The sequence below is a fragment of the Miscanthus floridulus genome, chromosome 8, assembly GCF_019320115.1.
Source record: "Miscanthus floridulus cultivar M001 chromosome 8, ASM1932011v1, whole genome shotgun sequence".
NCBI classification, from domain to species: domain Eukaryota; kingdom Viridiplantae; phylum Streptophyta; class Magnoliopsida; order Poales; family Poaceae; genus Miscanthus; species Miscanthus floridulus.
The window spans coordinates 208,064,305-208,082,531 of record NC_089587.1 but is presented as its reverse complement, the minus strand read 5'-3'; the positions used below and the strand labels follow the sequence as shown (position 1 = coordinate 208,082,531).

Here is an 18,227-nt window from a genome sequence, read left to right as displayed (position 1 = left end):
ACTGGACACAAAAATATTTGTAAAAGAAGTAGATTGTTCAAATAAATCCAAGGCACAGTACTATGATTTATTCAGTCAACAAGCATATACATGAGTATACCCAGCAACGTAATTTAAAGTTAAGAGCAGTAGCTCTGTACAGTGCAGACTGCAGATTATTTCCATATTTCTAACTATATATACAATAATACAAACAAGGATTGCGCGAACCGACTGCCTACATGTGAGCTCGCCGGCTAGCCCACTTGTATCCTACACAACAATAACTAGAAAACTACTCCTAGAAACCGTAAGGCCCCCGCGTCGCTCTCTCTGAGGGTGACTCGAGCGGCACCCCTGCCGCCGCCGCAGGGTCCTTCTGCGTGCCTCCTCGGCCCGGCTGCCACCGGAGCCCGACGCTGGAGGTCCGGTCGACGGCAAGGAAGGTGGCGGCCAGGTCCTCTCCCTCCCTCCCTCCCTCCCATGGAGTTCCTGTGGTGGATTTAGGCGACGTCACGGAGGAGCTGGCGGGCGGAGCTGCCGGCGCCGGTGCGGGCGGATCCACCTCCCCACGGCCGGATCTGCCTCCCCATCCGGCGCAGGCGACCTCCGTCGACCCATCGGTGCCTGGCTCCAAAAGGTCCGGCGCCGGCCTCCTCCCCTCTCGATCCGGCGGCTTGGGGCCGGATCCGATGGCTTGCTGGCTGGATCCGGTGGTTCTTTGCCAGATCCGGCGGGGAGCCCATGCGTCCACGGCGGCGGCTCCAGCCTAGGTGCTGGGAATGGCGCCGGTGGCCGGAGGTGCAGGTGCTTGGTGCTTGGCGCTCCCAATGCGGCATCCTGCGTCTTCCTCGCCCGGTGCCAGTGATGTGGTTTGACCGAGATCCACGGAGGGCTGGGGAGCGGGTGTGACGGCGGTAGTTCGGCGCGAAGACTACTGGAGGTTTTGCGCAGCGTGGTTGTTGCGGGGCCGGCTCGGCAGGGGGAGGGGACGTTGGTGGGCTGGGCGACTGGGGGCTTCTTCTGATCCCAGCCCTCTTCTCCTGCCTGCCTTTCCCCTTTCCTGGGTTGGTTTTCATGATGGAGCTGGGCGGTTCTGCCTGCTGCTGGCCGGCGTTGCCCGTTACGGTGGGGGAGGACTCTCCGGCGGGTTCCCCCGACGCTTCTCCTGGTCGGCGTCCCTAGGGGCGGCGTCTAGGTGCCGCACCCTGCCTCCTGGTAGGGTTGGGCCTCTGGCGGCGACGGTGTGGAGGTGGTTTGAGGTGGGGACGAAAGCGTGGATGACGACGTCTGCGGACGTCGTTCCCTTCTTGAAGACGTCCTTTCCTACATCTTCTCCTACCGTACTGGATGTTGCAGGTGAAAACCTTCCTTGGCGGACTACCATGTTAGCGCTTTTAGCGTTGTTTCCTCCTTGGGGCGTGGCTAGGCATTCCAGTTTCACGATTGATCAGTGACTGTCGGTGCTTTGGGACCGGGGGTCCCTCTACCAACGAGTGAATTTGTGCTGCGTGCCCCTAATCCCGGATGGTGATGCAAAGAGACACAAGGTTTATACTGGTTCAGGCAATCGAGGCCCTACGTCCAGTCTGAGAGATTGATCTTGTATTCCTTGCACCGGAGTGCTCGTAGTAGGGGGTTACAAGCTAGGTGAGAGAGGGGGCTAGCCCCAGGTCTCGGCGAGGGTGGTGCGGGCTGTTTGAGGCGTTGTCCTCAAGCAGCGTAGTGGAAGTGTCTAGTTCTATCCGTGTGTTCGTCCCTTTTTTTCCCCTAGAAATGGCCCCGGTCCCTCCCTTTTATACTCTAAGGGAGGACCAGGAACGTACATACACAGCGCTTCTGCAAATAGGGTGTCGTGTCCGAGCCCTGTAGCCGACCACTGTTGTTGTGGTATGGTCGATGGAGTGGCTCCGTCCTTGTCGTGCAGAAGTGACACGCCGGTCATACTTGATCTCGTGCGTCGTGGGGCTCCAGTACAGCTTGACGCAGGACATGGCGGGCGACGTGCTGGTCACCATGTAATGACGTCGTAGTGGGCAGCGGCTCTGCAGATGCCGAGGCCGAGCCATCGTGGGGGGCTCGGCGGTCATGGACCCTCAGGCTGCCGAGCCCGTGAAGCAAACTGCCGAGGCCTCGGGGGAGTTGTTGGCCCTGGGTACTGATTCTGAGGCCACAGTAGCCCAGGCGCGGCTCCCCACGCTGCGTTGTCCTCGGAGCAGGAGTTGGCAGCACAGTGAGGCATGGGTGTCAACCATGTGCATGGTGGTTAGCACAGTGACGGGTAACCCCTGCCCAGTCCTGCCTCCTGTCCCATCGGCCATTCTGCTGTACTGTGCCGAGCATGCGGTTGTCGTCAGGGGCGGCAGTTGGCTGAGTTGATGCGACACGACGTTTTGTCAGAGGGACGGGAGGAGGAAGAGGCAGCGGAGTGCTGCCGAGCCCGCCTTGCGCGAGACAGAGGGTCGGTGGCCCGGTCGAGGCCTTTGGCGGGGAATCGCCCGAGGTCGGTAGTGAGGGAGCCTCGGGCGAGTCGGAGAATCGGCCGAGGCCCGCGGTGATGGGCCTCGGGCGAGTCGGAGAATCGGCCGAGGCCAGCAGTGTTTAGCTGGTTTCGATTTCTACGAAGTCTAAGCAGTCGTTTTTCGGGTCTTGCTTAGGGTACCCCTTCTCACGGTACCCGACAGTAGCTCCCGAGCCTTGGGGGGAGTGGAGGCACTCCCCCTGAGGCTCTGACGAGAATTGGCTCTTGATAGTTTCTGTCAGGATGGTGTTTTGCATTCGAGGTTTGGGTGGGTGCGCGCGAGCGCACCCGCCGGGTGTAGCCCCCGAGGCCCTGGAGGAGTGATTTCACTTCTTCAGGGGCTTTTTTCTCTTTTGAGTGGAGCGTTTTCATCGTGTTTGCCGGGCCCGTGGGTGCGAGTTCGGATCGCGGGGCCGCGACGATGTTGCGGAAAGAGCCCCTTAGCCTCTGCCTGGAGCGAGAGGGCCATCAGGGGTTCTCCCGGCTTTTTGTTCGTCCCCCGCACGTCCTTTTCGTTCGGACGGGGGGGGGGGGGTGTTTGCCGAGCCCACTCGTGTGCGAGCTTGAGCCGCTGGGTCTCGGCAAAGTTGCAGGAGGAACCCCCGAGTCTCTCGCACGGAGCGAGAGAGCGGTCAGAGGTCCCCCTGGCTTTTGGTTCACCCCTCGCGCGTGAGGGTCTGTCTGCCGAGCCCCCCTCGGGTGCGAGGCTAGGTCGCGGGGTCTCGGCGTCTTTTGCAGAAGGAGCTCCCTAGCCTCTGCACGGGGCGAGAGGACCGTCAGGAGTTCTTCTGGCTTTTTGAACGACCCTCGCGCTTCCTTTTCGCTCGGAAGGAGGGTTTGTTTTGCTGAGCCCCCTCGTGTGCGAGTCTAAGCCGCTGGGCCTCGGCAATGTTTTGCAGGAGGGGTCCCTTAGCCTCTGCGCGGAGCAAGAGGGCCGTCAGGGATTCTCCTGACTTTTTGAACGACCCTCGCGCTTCCTTTTCGCTCGGAAGGAGGGTTTGTTTTGCCGAGCCCCATCGTGTGCGAGTCTAAGTCGCTGGGCCTCGGCAATGTTTTGCAGGAAGGGTCCCTTAGCCTCTGCGCGGGGCAGGAGGGCCGTCAGGGATTCTCCTGACTTTTTATTCGACCCTCGCGCTTCCTTTTCGCTCGGAAGGAGGGGTGGAAGATGCCATGCTACCCTCGGTGGGCGCGAGCGACGGCATTTCCGGTGAGCTGTTATCGGGTAAGTCCGAGTGGAGGCCCGTACCCCGTTCGCTGGGGGTCGGCTAGCGGTCCAGAGACGCGCTCCAAGAATACCGGCGGGTTTCTCTAGTGGGTGCCGAGGCCGTTCGCTGGGCCTCGGTGGCTCGGTGCCTCCCTACAGTGGGATCCCATTCGGAGACCTCCCTGCCGGTCTCGGACACGACCCGGGGCGCGCCTGTACGGGCTCGCCCGTGGTCGTCCCTGACTCCTTTATCCTGGGGCGGCTGTCGAAACCCCTGGGGGCCCAGTCTTTGAACCCCTGGACCGTAACGGGCTTGGGTCGCTTTGTCTTTATCTTGGGTGTAGGAAGAGCCCCCGAGCCTCTGCACGGAGCGAGAGGGCGGTCAGGGGTCCTCCCGACTCTTTTGTTCGTCCCCCGCACGTCCTTTTCGTTCGGACGGGGGGGCTGTTTGCTGAGCCCACTCGTGTGCGAGCTTGAGCCGCTGGGTCTCGGCAAAGTTGCAGGAGGAACCCCCGAGTCTCTCGCACGGAGCGAGAGAGCGGTCAGAGGTCCCCCTGGCTTTTGGTTCGCCCCTTGCGCGTGAGGGTCTGTCTGCCGAGCCCCCCTCGGGTGCGAGGCTAGGTCGCGGGGTCTCGGCGTCTTTTGCAGAAGGAGTTCCCTAGCCTCTGCACGGGGCGAGAGGACCGTCAGGAGTTCTTCTGGCTTTTTGAACGACCCTCGCGCTTCCTTTTCGCTCGGAAGGAGGGTTTGTTTTGCCGAGCCCCCTTGTGTGCGAGTCTAAGCCGCTGGGCCTCGGCAATGTTTTGCAGGAGGGGTCCCTTAGCCTCTGCACAGAGCAAGAGGGCCGTCAGGGATTCTCCTGACTTTTTGAACGACCCTCGCGCTTCCTTTTCGCTCGGAAGGAGGGTTTGTTTTGCCGAGCCCCATCGTGTGCGAGTCTAAGTCGCTGGGCCTCGGCAATGTTTTGCAGGAAGGGTCCCTTAGCCTCTGCGCGGGGCAAGAGGGCCGTCAGGGATTCTCCTGACTTTTTATTCGACCCTCGCGCTTCCTTTTCGCTCGGAAGGAGGGGTGGAAGATGCCATGCTACCCTCGGTGGGCGCGAGCGACGGCATTTCTAGTGAGCTGTTATCGGGTAAGTCCGAGTGGAGGCCCGTACCCCGTTCGCTGGGGGTCGGCTAGCGGTCCGGAGACGCGCTCCAAGAATACCGGCGGGTTTCTCTAGTGGGTGCCGAGGCCGTTCGCTGGGCCTCGGTGGCTCGGTGCCTCCCTACGGTGGGATCCCATTCGGAGACCTCCCTGCCGGTCTCGGACACGACCCGGGGCGTCCCAAGCGTTTCGCTTGCTTGGGCCTCGGCCTCACATAGGCTCGCCCGTAGTCGCCCCTGACTCCTTTGCCCTGGGGCGGCTGTCGAAACCCCTGGGGGCCCAGCCTTCGAACCCCTGGACCGTAACGGGCTCAGTGCCCAGTTCCTTTGCCTGAAAGGAATCGGGGGGGGGGGGGGGGTTATCTCTCTCCCTACGGCTAACAACGGCAGGCGCGCCTTTTGAGGCGACTTTTTCGGGGAGGCGGAACAGCGCCTGCTGCTGCTGCGGTTGGACGCGACGTGGGGTCAGTCGACGGGACGTATCTGCACGCACGATTTATTGAGGAGGGAGTGGGCGCGTGGGCTGTAAAACCGGATCTGGATAACTGCTCCGGATCCTTTGGGGGAAACTTCCCTGATTTCGTCGCCCGGCGGTTTCGTCTTGTCCCTGCATAAATACGCAAAGAACCTCGCCCTTCCCCTTCTTACCTCTTTCGCTTTCGCTTTTGCTGCCTCCGTGCCGCTGCTGAGAGCGTAGAGCGCCGGGGAGGAGAAGGGCGAGGGCGAGAGACTGAAAGAGAGAGGGAGAGAGATAACCGTCGTAGCAGCGTCCTTTGCCGCGCAAATGGCTGGTGGTCCCGTCCTCCTTGCGGCGGATCCCTGGGAGCGGTCTGACGTCACCGAGGAGAAGCTACAGTCGCTCGTGGAGGCCGGTCTTCTTCGCCCGATCACCAACCCCGACGAGCCGGAGTGGATTGCTCCGGGGAACGAGTTGGAGCCGAGGCCGCGCGACGGCTACGTGGTGAGCTTCGTGGTCTTCCACGAGCGAGGCTTTGGGTCGCCGGTGGATAACTTCATGCGGGCGCTCCCGCACTATTATGGCATGGAGCTGCACAATTTCAGCCCCAACTCCATCGCGCAGGCGGCCATCTTCGTCGCCGTCTGTGAGGGGTACTTGGGGATCGCTCCCCACTGGGAGTTGTGGCTCCACTTGTTCCGAGCGACGTTCACCACCAAGCCGGGGGGGACGAGGGGGGCTCGGAAGGTGCAGAGGGCCGGCGGCTGCACCCTTCACGTGCGGCAAGACCGGCAGTCCCTCTACATCCCGGCCCAGCTGTCGTCGTCCAACCGTCGTTGGTATGACGGCTGGTTCTACCTCCGCAACGACGGCGGAGGACTTCCCCCTTATACCGGGCGGGTCGTAGAGAGTCAACCGGAGAAGTGGGGGTACGGCGTCATCCAGGCCGATCAGCCCAGGCTAGAACCGCTTTTGAGGGCCTTGCGGAAGCTGCGTGACCATGGCCTTTCGGTGGCTGTGGTCGTGGCGGCTTTTCACCGCCGGAGGGTGTTGCCGCTAATGGCTCGGCGGCGGCGGCTGTTCGAGATGACGCCGAGCGATCCGATCGCCGGTATCAAGATGTCCGCCTTCGCCCTTACCGACGAAGAGACCCTACGTCGGGTGAGGGAAACGGTTGACGTGAAGCCGAAGATTGAGGATTTGATGCCGTTCCCGATGCGCCCGTCGCGGGGGTATGTCTCGCTGGTAAGTTGGAGGTTGCCGAGGCTTTCGCGGCCTTCTTGCTTTTTGCCTTTTCGTCTGTTGTCTTACTTCGTCATTCCCTCAGGGGATAAGAGATGTGCGAGGCTCTCCGCCGCCCGTACCCGAGGATGCCCGGCGGCGATCCGTGAACAGGGCGCGTGCCGAGGAGGAGAAGAGGAAGAAAGATGCCAAGGAGGCGAAGCGCACGAAGAAGATCCTTGCGCGCGAAAAGCTGGACGCCCGCCGCCGGCGTCAGAAGCTCGACGGTCTCCCGTTGGAGCCGTCTCCTTCGTCGTCGGTGTCGAATTCTTCGAGCGACGGCGGCGGGCGCGAGGTGGGGACGGCCTGTTTGGAACACCTCCCCGACATCAGGGAGATGGTACCCGAGGCGCCGGCAAGGAGCCTGACGCCCCTAGGAGGAGGAGGAGGTGTCCCGGGGCCAGTGGCGGTCCGTCCCGGGGACGAGGCCGACACACCCGAGGCGCGGGTGTCGGAGGAGCGCGCCGTCGGCCTGACGGGTTCAACGGCGGAGGTGGAGCGGGTGACGGTGGGGGCGACCCCATTGTCTCCGCGAAGGGTCGAGGAGGTGCCGGGGACCGACGGAGGCCAGCTGGCATTGGTGGACACCGAGGCCGCACTGCCGCTACCACCGCCACCGTTGCGAAGGAGGCAGGTGGTGTCGAAGCGGCTGCATCCCCGTTCGCGGTAAGCGTCTTCTCTGGTGGAGTCCGTAGTACTTCTTGTTTGCCCCTTGATCGCATGCTGACCTCGGGAGTGTCTTTGTTTCCAGCCAGACGCATCTGGTGGAAGATCCTCCCTTGGCGCCCCGTAAGGCGCTCAAGGTGAACGTTAGCTCCTCCGCCCATCAGGCAGCGGAGGCGCAAGCTGACGCGCAGCGTGGCGCGGCGTCGGGCGAGGCCGTTTCGGAGGAGGTGGCCGCCCAGGAAAAGGGTGTTGAGGCGGCCGCGGGGCGAGTGGAGGAGGAGGAGCCCACGCCTCGCGATGTTGTGGGTCTTGGGGCAACGGAGGCTGGGGCGTCTAGCACTGCCGAGGCCATTGAGGGTGAGGCCGGGGCCCCCAAGACCTCCGAGGTCAGGGCGGTGGACTCCGGGGCCATCGAGGTAGAGATGGCGGAGGCCAGAGCCCCCGGGTCTGTCGAGACCGAGGCGATGGAGGTGGAGGCGGGGCAAACTTTGGCGCCGCCCCTGGTTCAGACAATCTCGTCTGATGATTCTTCCCGAGGGAAGGAGGCGGCGGACGCCGAGGCGGCCAGTGCCGCGGAGCAGCAAGTCCCAGATCCTGCCGAGGGGAGTTCGGCCCTTGCCCCGCTACGGCCCGAGCCCCGTGGGTGGAACTTCCCGCGTGTTTTCTGGCAGGACCAGGCTGATCCCGAGGGGGAGCCTGTGTTCGCCCTTGAGGACATCGCTAAGGGGGGGCGTTGGGATACCCTCGAGGAGTACCGCCAACTGGCAGTGCGGTCGTTGCAGACAGCGATGACTGTCATGGAAGGGGACTTGCCTGGTGTCACTCGGGTAAGTACTTTCGTGTCTCGTGCCGAGTTGTCCTCGTAGTGTTTGACGTGCGTTTTTTACCTTTTTAGGATCTCGAGACCCGGTCCCTTGGGAAATCGGTGTTCCTACGGAGGGAGAGGGGTGTCTGGGACCAGCTCCGGCGGCAGAGGGGCCTGCTTGCCGATGCCCAGGGGCTTTTGTCGGAGTGGAGTGCGGAAGTGGAGGACCTCCGCCTTCGTTGTGCTGATCTTCAGGCCGAGCTGGTCACGGTTAAGGGCCAGGCTGCCCCTCTGGTGGCGAAGATCAAGGAACTGGAGGAGGAGCGAGACTCCTTCAGGTCTCGGGCCCAAGAAGCAACGGCCTCTGCAAAGGCCACAGCCGGGCAGCTGGGTGCGGAGCAGAGTGAGCATCAGGCGACGAAGGTCGCCTTGGCAGAGGCTACCAAGGCGGCCGAGGCCTCTCGGGTCGAGGTCTCAGCCTGGAAGAACAAGGCCGAGGGTAAGTTCCGCTGAACCGTGTTCCTTGCTCCATTTGTTTCGGTTCGCGTTTGACTTCTGACCCCTCATTGCGGCGTAGATCTGGAGAAAGAGGCTTCCCAGGCGGCCGAGGCCTCCGTCGCAGCGCAAGCGGCGCTGGATGTTGAGGTTCGGGAGCACGAGGCGCTGTGCAGCGCTGTCCGTACCGCCTGCGAGGCCCTGGACGTTGAGGAGGTCCAATCAGCCAGCTCCCTTGGGAGCCGTCTGATTGCGTTGAGCGGCCGCATCCACGAGAGGCTCCGAGGGGCGTTGCACACGGGTGTCAAGCGCGCCCTGGCCGTCGTCTCCTCGCACTACGCCATCAACCTCGAGGCTGTCAGCGATGGCTATGTGTTGCCAGAAGATGACGAGGAGGCTGACGCGGAGGTCGTGAAGCTGTTGGAGGCGGCCGAGGCACCTGGCACAGCGCTGGCCCGTCTATTTGAAGAAGAGGTGGTCCCTCCCGCGCCGACCGCCGGCCCTTGAGCTTTGATCTGGGCCAAAAGGGGTCATGTAACCGGATTGGGTTAGTTGTCATACCGTGACGTCTTTGTGGCCGTCGAGGCCTATAAAGTATTTGCGTACGTGCATCTTTTAACCGTTTTCTGTTCTACTTCCGAGCCTGTGCCCTCTGTCTCAATCTTGGGGACCCGCAAAGAAATCCCTCGGGACCTAAGCCGTCCTTCGGCGAAGGGTGGTGAGGGAGCTGCCGTAGCCCAGAGGCGTAGGCCGTTCTCACGACTCGACCGGCCCTTTGGCCTCCAGACAAACTTTTGGTCTTTGGGTTTCTTGTGAAGGTCCCGTCGGAGCGCGAGAGAGTTTGGCGTAGAAATTTTTCTGAAAGATCGTTAACAAACGGAGTGCTCGTAGTAGGGGGTTACAAGCTAGGTGAGAGAGGGGGCTAGCCCCAGGTCTCGGCGAGGGTGGTGCGGGCTGTTTGAGGCGTTGTCCTCAAGCAGCGTAGTGGAAGTGTCTAGTTCTATCCGTGTGTTCGTCCCTTTTTTTCCCCTAGAAATGGCCCCGGTCCCTCCCTTTTATACTCTAAGGGAGGACCAGGAACGTACATACACAGCGCTTCTGCAAATGGGGTGTCGTGTCCGAGCCCTGTAGCCGGCCACTGTTGTTGTGGTATGGTCGATGGAGTGGCTCCGTCCTTGTCGTGCAGAAGTGACACGCCGGTCATACTTGATCTCGTGCGTCGTGGGGCTCCAGTACAGCTTGACGCAGGACATGGCGGGCGACGTGCTGGTCACCATGTAATGACGTCGTAGTGGGCAGCGGCTCTGCAGATGCCGAGGCCGAGCCATCGTGGGGGGCCAGGCGGTCATGGACCCTCAGGCTGCCGAGCCCGTGAAGCAAACTGCCGAGGCCTCGGGGGAGTTGTTGGCCCTGGGTACTGATTCCGAGGCCACAGTAGCCCAGGCGCGGCTCCCCACGCTGCGTTGTCCTCGGAGCAGGAGTTGGCAGCACAGTGAGGCATGGGTGTCAACCATGTGCATGGTGGTTAGCACAGTGACGGGTAACCCCTGCCCAGTCCTGCCTCCTGTCCCATCGGCCATTCTGCTGTACTGTGCCGAGCATGCGGTTGTCGTCAGGGGCGGCAGTTGGCTGAGTTGATGCGACACGACGTTTTGTCAGAGGGACGGGAGGAGGAAGAGGCAGCGGAGTGCTGCCGAGCCCGCCTTGCGCGAGACGGAGGGTCGGTGGCCCGGTCGAGGCCTTTGGCGGGGAATCACCCGAGGTCGGTAGTGAGGGAGCCTCGGGCGAGTCGGAGAATCGGCCGAGGCCCGCGGTGATGGGCCTCGGGCGAGTCGGGGAATCGGCCGAGGCCAGCAGTGTTTAGCTGGTTTCGATTTCTACGAAGTCTAAGCAGTCGTTTTTCGGGTCTTGCTTAGGGTACCCCTTCTCACGGTACCCGACAGTGACGGACCTATGTTTTTACCTCTGGGTATGCGCAGCAAAAAAATTCTTATGCAATTCGGTAAACCAAAAAAATTTCTTACGCAATTTTTTTACATTGAAAATTTCTACCTATCTCTATGACTGGCGGACCCCAGGGTATGCGGTGGCCCACCCTGCATACCTTGTAGGTCCGTCCCTACGATTGATCCTTGTTGTCTGGTGTCGCTCGGCAGGATGTCGTTTAGTTGGGTTGTTAGTTGATAGTTGAGTTGTTTAGTTGGGTCGTTTTGATCAAGTTGGATGAAGTAGTGGTGTGAGTTGTGATAGTTGTCCAGTTGTTGTACTAAAGTTGCTAGGATGAGTGGAGCACTCTCCTGAGTTGTATGGTTTTTTGATCCAGTTTCCACTCAAAAAACTAGGTGGGCATTTGCCTTTTTTTCTTTCTTCGTCTAATAGAAATCGCGGCAAAGCTTTTGCCGTCCTTTCTAAAATAAAAATAAAAAGATACAAAAGAACTCCAATCCGACCTGGTATCAAAGAACCGTTGCATGCTTGGATAGTAATAACGTAGAGACCGAGCTCTCTGCATCATCGCTCTACATGTAATAGAGCTGAGGACACAATTCACGGCCAGCTCGATCTCTCCGGTTCATCTCTGCGGAGGCGGACAGTTGATGTGTACGTCATTAGTGCCGCACGAGTGGCCTGGTCCTGATTTCTTCACCTGCAGCAGCCTGTGCAGGGCTCGCCCATGAGCGGACGACGACGTGATTGCCGCTGCCAGCGGCGGTGGCGGCCCCGGCAACGCCCGCGCCGCTGCAAGGGTTGCCGAGCCCGAAGTGGCCACGAGAACCAGGAGCATGATAACCACCACAACCTTTCTCACCATGGACGACGTGGAGGTGATAAACGACATTAGTGGTTCACAATGCGCTCTCTCTCTCTCTCTCGATCGCTCTGCCTTATTTCGAGGGTTAAGCTAGCTATATATAATACGAGACTGTTTTTTTCTTCTTCTTTGGGATGAGATCAAGTTGGCTAGTGATGAGTGTTATAAGCAGTTGTTCGAGGACGTAATCACCTCGTACTTATAAAGGAATGCCGGAAGGTATTCTTGCATATGCCATGGTCGGTCGATCGAGCTTACTCCGAAACTTCAATGTTTTTTACGTGTGCGACTCGTTGGCTAAGCTGACTGGTTCGCAATCGCAAGCAAGCAATGCGCACACACGTACATACACAAAAAGTACTACGCGGTTTCTATAGAGCTCCGTCCATCTGCCAACTTCACTAGTCTTAAGTCTACGTTTGTGCACAAAACAAATCTGTCGCGCGATCCGTACGTTCTTACGAACTCGCGACAAAATCGAAAGCTAGCTCTACAGTTCCAAATACCGGTGGCGTGTCCAAACTAACAGAAGAAATCCATCATTGTCAGTTGTCACAACCATCAATGGACGCTCGGTGTGATCAGCGCTTCATGGCGTTACTCTTACGCCGCGGCATCCATGCATGACTTGGGTTGTGTTGGGCCCATATGTATATGCTTCCTGCTGTGTCATGGGCCCAGCCAAGTTAGCCGAGGCTCTCGAGTCCGTGGATAAAAAAAAACACATATGGAATACACATATGAGCTATCTCGGATACCGGCATGAGAAATTTTATGATGGTGGGAAAAAACATGGGTTATCCATTATGTGAGATCGGACAGTAGAAAAATAGGGGTACCCAGCTGAAAGTACCTGAATATACTAAATAGGTGAGGATAGTATCAAATTAGGTAAGCCAGTACCAAAATATGTGGGTAAAATCTATTTTTCATTCTATATTTTATTTTCAAATAAGGGTAAATCCATCATTTTAGTCCTTTTCTTACTCCTTCCTCCTCCGTCTCTTCTTCTCTCACCTGTCGAAGCTCCGACCAAGGAAAGGGTCACGCGAGTGCTCTCTCTTTCAGCCGCACATGCCCGGTCGATTACGTGCTACTCCGTCCCAGCGCCTCCCAAGCCGATGCCGTCCTTGCTCCTCTTCCCTATGCGGCCGGCAGTGGAAGCTGCGCCGCCGGGCAAGCAGGCCGCAGGCCGCCGTGCGCTTGGCCTGGCAGCAGCTGTGCCGTAGGGCCTGGCTGTCCTCAGCTGCGCCATAGACCCATAGTAGTCGGTGACCGTCAGTCCGTCACAGGTGCCGTGCTTATATTAGTGGCGACATCAACACAAGCACCTTGAACTAAGCCTGGACGAAAAACTCGAAACTCGCTAGCTCGCTCGACTCGCTCGTTAATGGCTCGGCTCGAGCTCGACTCGTTTTATAATGAGCCAGCTCATTTTATAACGAGCTCGCTCGATTTATAACGAGCCAGCTCGAGCTGGCTCGCGAGCTGCTCACGAGCCATAACGAGCCAGTCAATTCACAAGCAAACAGCTAAATTAGCTCGGCCCATATAGCCATACATCCCTCGGTGGCCTTGGCCTAGGCCAATCCTGAAACCTAGCTCGGCCCATATGGCCATACCCATACATCCCTCGGTGGCCTTGGCCCAGGCCAATCCTGAAACCCTAAGCTGCTAAGCATATACACGGTACACCACCAGCACCAGCCACCAGCCACCAGCCACTCAGGCAGTCAACACCAGGGCACCAGGCGTCTAGGCCATAGTCTTTTCCCTTTCCCCTCACGTCGCCGCACGCACTGGATACACGAGCCGCCGCATGCCGCCGTTCCTCACCGCGCGCAGGCACGTCGCACGCAGCTCCTCTCCGGTCTCCCATCTCCGCACGCAGGACGCAGCTCGCCGGCTTGCGGACATCTAGTTCGCCCCATCCCATTCCCATCTCAAGCTGGTCATGGAGGATGAGGAAGAGTCCCCAGGGATGCTTCCTCCGGTGGCGCCCAGTCTTGAATCGAGGAGCAACCGCAAGAAGATGCCGTCTTCAACAGGCAATCGCGGTGGCCGCGGCCGAGGTCGAGGATCCGCAGCCACGACGTCTATTGCTCCATCGCCATCGGCTGCCATATCAACAGACACGGACATGGTATGTATATGTATTTTTTTTTGTTCATGCTTTGATCTGTAGGATGCAGCCTAGAATTTGTGTGATTCGTGTGAATATGTACAGGAATACAGGATAATTGATTTTGATCTGTAGACTGTACGTAGTCCAGTTGTGTAGCATAATTGATTTTTGACTACCTGTTCCGTGTAGCACTTGGAACCTTTGGCGGAGGATGAAGACCATAGAGAGAACTTTGACATGAATGCTGATATATCAGTAAGTGTGCCGACAGATGATGATGATGCAGATGATGATGCAAGTCAGGAGGAGGTTGGAGATGATGTAAGCGTGCCGTCAAATCCTTCGAAGGCAACTAGAGGGCGGAAAGGAAAGAGGGATGGTATTCATTTATCCCCTTCTAAGACCAAGGTAAAGAGAGGAAAGAGGGCTGGTTGTTGGAAGTATTTCAAAGAGATAAAAGTTCAATCTGAGAAGGAGTTTGGTGCTATGGTGACTAAGGCTAAGTGCAGATTCTGTCATAAGAGTTATGTATACCATCAAGGTGGAGCAACTTCACAGCTGAACCGTCACCTTGCCCGCTGCACACAGTTTCAGAACAAGCTTGCTAAGGCTAAACGACAAGTTGCTCAAGGTACACTCAACTATGTTGCAGATGATGGCTGTCTTGTTGTTAATCCTACTGAATATGACCATGAGCACACTAGAAAATTGATTGCAAACATGATAATTGTCCATGAGTATTCTTTTAGGATGGTTGAGCATAAATGGTTTAATATCTTGATGAAGTGGATGAATAGCAACTATGAATGTATTGGTAGGAAGACTATTAAAAATGAATGCATGAAAGTTTATGAATCTGAGAAAGAGCAGCTAAAGAAGAGTCTTAGAGAGGCTGAATCAATAAGTTTGACTACTGATTTATGGACATCCAATCAAAATATTCAGTACATGTGTTTGGTGGCACATTACATAGATAGTGATTGGGTTTTGCAATGCCGTGTTCTTAACTTTCTTGAGTTAGATCCTCCCCACACTGGTTTGGTGATAGCTCATGCTGTTTTTGAGTGCTTGGTGGAATGGAAAATAGAAGATAAGGTTATGTCAATCACCCTTGATAATGCTTCAAATAATGATGTTGCTACTACAAATTTGTCAGCCAAGCTGCTTGCTAGAAAGAATGGCCAGTTTGATCCCAAATATTTTCATGTTCGTTGTGCTGCTCACATAGTCAATTTGGTTGTTAATGATGGTCTAGACCCAATAGAAGGTCTCATAAGTGACCTAAGGAATACTGTGAAATATTTCAAGAGGTCTCCAAGTCGCCTGTACAAATTTGTAGAGGTTTGCAATGATTATGCTATTAAAGTTGGGAAATGTTTGTCTCTTGATGTTAAAACAAGGTGGAACTCAACATATAAAATGCTTGACACTTGCATTGAGTATAGGTCTGCATTTGGTTATTATGCTCAAGTAGACCAGAACTATGCATGGAAACCTACAGAATCTGAATGGAACATGTATGAGAAGATTAGGCCAATTCTAGGAGAGATGGCTGGAGCAACCACTGCATTTTCAGGATCAGTTTACCCTACTGCTAATGTCTTCTACCCTTACATTTTGAAAGTCAAACTTGCACTGTTAAAGGCAAAAAATTCTGAGGACCCTTATTTGAAGAAAATGGGTGCTGCCATGTTAGCCAAATTTGATAAATATTGGGAAGAGAAGAACAATGTAATGGTTATTGCTACAATCCTTGACCCTAGGTTCAAAATGAGATATATTGAGTTCTATTTTAGTCAGCTTTATGACTCCTCAAGGTGTGAACAAGAGGTTGCTAATATAAAAAAAGAGTTAGAAGAGCTATACAAGAAGCATGAGTTGGAGCAACGCCGGAAAATGGGTGGCAGTAGCAGCTCATCAACCACTCAATCAGCCTCATCATCAAAGGAAACAACCAGCTCAGTGGCTTGTCTTGTTTCAAGTGAATTTCAGTCCTTTCTAGAGTCAAGTGCTTGAGAAACTTCAAAATCTGAGTTACTTATCTACCTAGATGAAGCAAACCATCCTTTACATGATAAGAATTTTAACTTACTTCACTATTGGAATGTGAATGCTCTTAGATTTCCTGTTGTGTCTAGTGTGGCAAAGAAGTTCTTAGCTGTCCCAGCTAGCAGCGTATCATCAGAGTCCACTTTCAGTTGTGGAGGCAGAATTCTTGATGACTATAGGAGTTCTTTGAAGCCAGCGACAGTTCAAGCACTAGTTTGTGCATCTAGTTGGATACGAGGTTCTAAAAGTCCTCCTATTATTCTGGTATGTCTCTTTAGTCTATTTTTCAACTCCATTTTTCCCAAAGTTTGTGTATGTAAATATGTAATGCTTAATTCTTTTACTGTTTTTACAGGGAGAAGATGGTGATGATGGTGACATCGAGAGTGTGGAGCTTCCCAGCAGTGTGGTGGAAAGCAACTAGTAAGCCTATTTTAGAATGATCAGTAGTGTGGTGGAAATCATATTTGTATATTTGTTCTCACTTGATGTGTTGTTCACATACAGGTAATAAGATATAAAGGGGGAAGAGAACTAGGGATTGGACTAGGGACGTGTTGGTTGCGCGCCACACTGCTTCTGACTTGCTTTTGGTGTATATATATATATATATATTACCTACACTACAAACCTGATCAGTCTACCACTCAAGCTGCTGGCTGCTGCTCATTTATTTTGCTTCGTTCTTGAGATGTCTAAACTGTATGAGTATGAGTGTATGACTATCGTGGACTCATGGTCATGGTCATGGTTGTGGTGGTCTGCCTTTAAACTTTGACGAATTGTGGATCAATCGATGGATGGATTATATTCTCCTTTGTTAAATTTATAAGTACTTTACGTTTGTTGCTCACTTGCTTTTATAATCTCCCTGTAATGTGTTTGGATGATTTGGCTCGCGAGCCAAACGAGCTAGCTCGAGTTTTTTTAGCGAGCCGAGCCGAGCTGCTCTTCTAGCTCGTTTGTATAACGAGCCGAGTCGAGCCAGTATGTTAACGAGCCGAGCTATAACGAGCCGAGCTGTAACGAGCCGAGCTGGCTCGATATCCAGGCCGACCTTGAACGTTGGTCGCTCATAGTCTGCAAGCTCATCCAGTGCAGCCACCATCACTAGCACGTAGCACCGCCGCTTGCGTTGATTATATTGGCCGTTGCTGTCACTGTTGGCTCCAGCCCATCGCACACCACGGCTACGCCGGAGGAACAGGATTACGTCAAGTTTTAGAAGGGCACCACCTCAAACACTGCAGCACCGAGTTACTGTAGCTCGGAAAACACAGTAGCGGTGAAGTTTAGTAGAAGTTGGAGAGTTGAGTCAGCTTAAAAGCCTGGATCTGAGAGGCTGTTAACTCCGAATCGATCCTTTTGCGTGAGGCGAGGACAAAAGCGCGTGGAAGTTAATTAGCAGGTGTAGTTTATTTAACATGTAGAGTGAGCCTTAGCCGTTATCCCGGGTCAGGGCGATACAGCTAGCTTTTACATGATGTAATGTGGAGGACAATGATGATTTATAGACACGTGCGATACGCACGTGCATGACCACTAATTCAAAAAAAAAAAAAAAAAACTGTAGCAAAGCAACATGCATAAAACAAAAAAAAAATCCTCTCCACTACTGGCCACTGGCCACCGCCCCGTAGCAAAAAGAAAAGGGCGTCTTTCACCTTTCTAAAATAGCTTAGGAGTTGTTGAGTGTTTTTGTATTACATCACCGGTCACTTTAGTTAATTAATGTGAATGTTCTTCTCGTAGGCTGTACATTACAGAACTTTCCAGATGAAGAAGGAAGAAATCGATTGATTTGAAACCCATGTGTCGGTGTTTCGAACAAACACCAACAAAAAAATTTATATTTGTTGCGCGTTAGACTTAGATGGTGTGCTAAAGGACACAAGGTTTATACTGGTTCGGGCAGAATGTCCCTACGTCCAGTTTGCTGCTGCTCGTGTTATTAACACCGAAAAATGTTCGTAGTAGGGGTACAAACGGACGAGAGAGGAACAAGCCCCAAGTCTCTGATGAAAAGGTCGAAAGGATGCCAAGAGCTCGGTTGCTGCTTGACTGTGTGTTGTGTGTAGGATTGATCCGTCCCCCTAGTGAGGTGCCCTGCCCTCCTTTTTATAGACCAAGCACTACTACAGGATGGACTTGTTGTCCTGGGCGGTAACGGCCTTTAGTCCTGGTTACCGCGCCGGGACAACGATCCTGGGACTAAAGGTGGAACCTTCAGTCCCAGGTCATCGAGCCGGGACTAAAGATGAACCTTTAGTCCCGGTAGGTGCCCTCCAGCCGAGCAAACGTAGCCGCACCCTTTAGTCCCGGTTGGTAACTCCAACCGGGACTAAAGGTTCCTTTTTTTTCTTTTTTTGTTTAATTTGTTTTCAGTTCAGTTACACATATTTATTTAATATATAATATGTTTTTATGTACGTATTCTACGCTGCTAATATAAATACACGCACGCATATAATTATATCTAATTCTCATCTCGAGCATTATTATATTCGAATAAAGTATGAAACTATATATATTATAGATATATATGTATATATACAACACTTTCATAATCTTGTTCTCGAAAATAACGATATCAATTAACATTTAATTTACATCATTTATTCCTTATGATCAAAGTAGAACTCGCCGTTGGGATTTATCACTTTTTCTAGAAGAAATCCTGCTATTGAC

The 18,227-nt window shown here is 55.0% G+C and overlaps 1 pseudogene; it reads left to right on the top strand.

Moving 5' to 3' along the window:
• Positions 1–13,976: 13,976 nt before the first annotated feature.
• LOC136474745 (zinc finger BED domain-containing protein RICESLEEPER 2-like) lies at positions 13,977–15,963 on the top strand (annotated as a pseudogene).
• Positions 15,964–18,227: the final 2,264 nt, after the last annotated feature.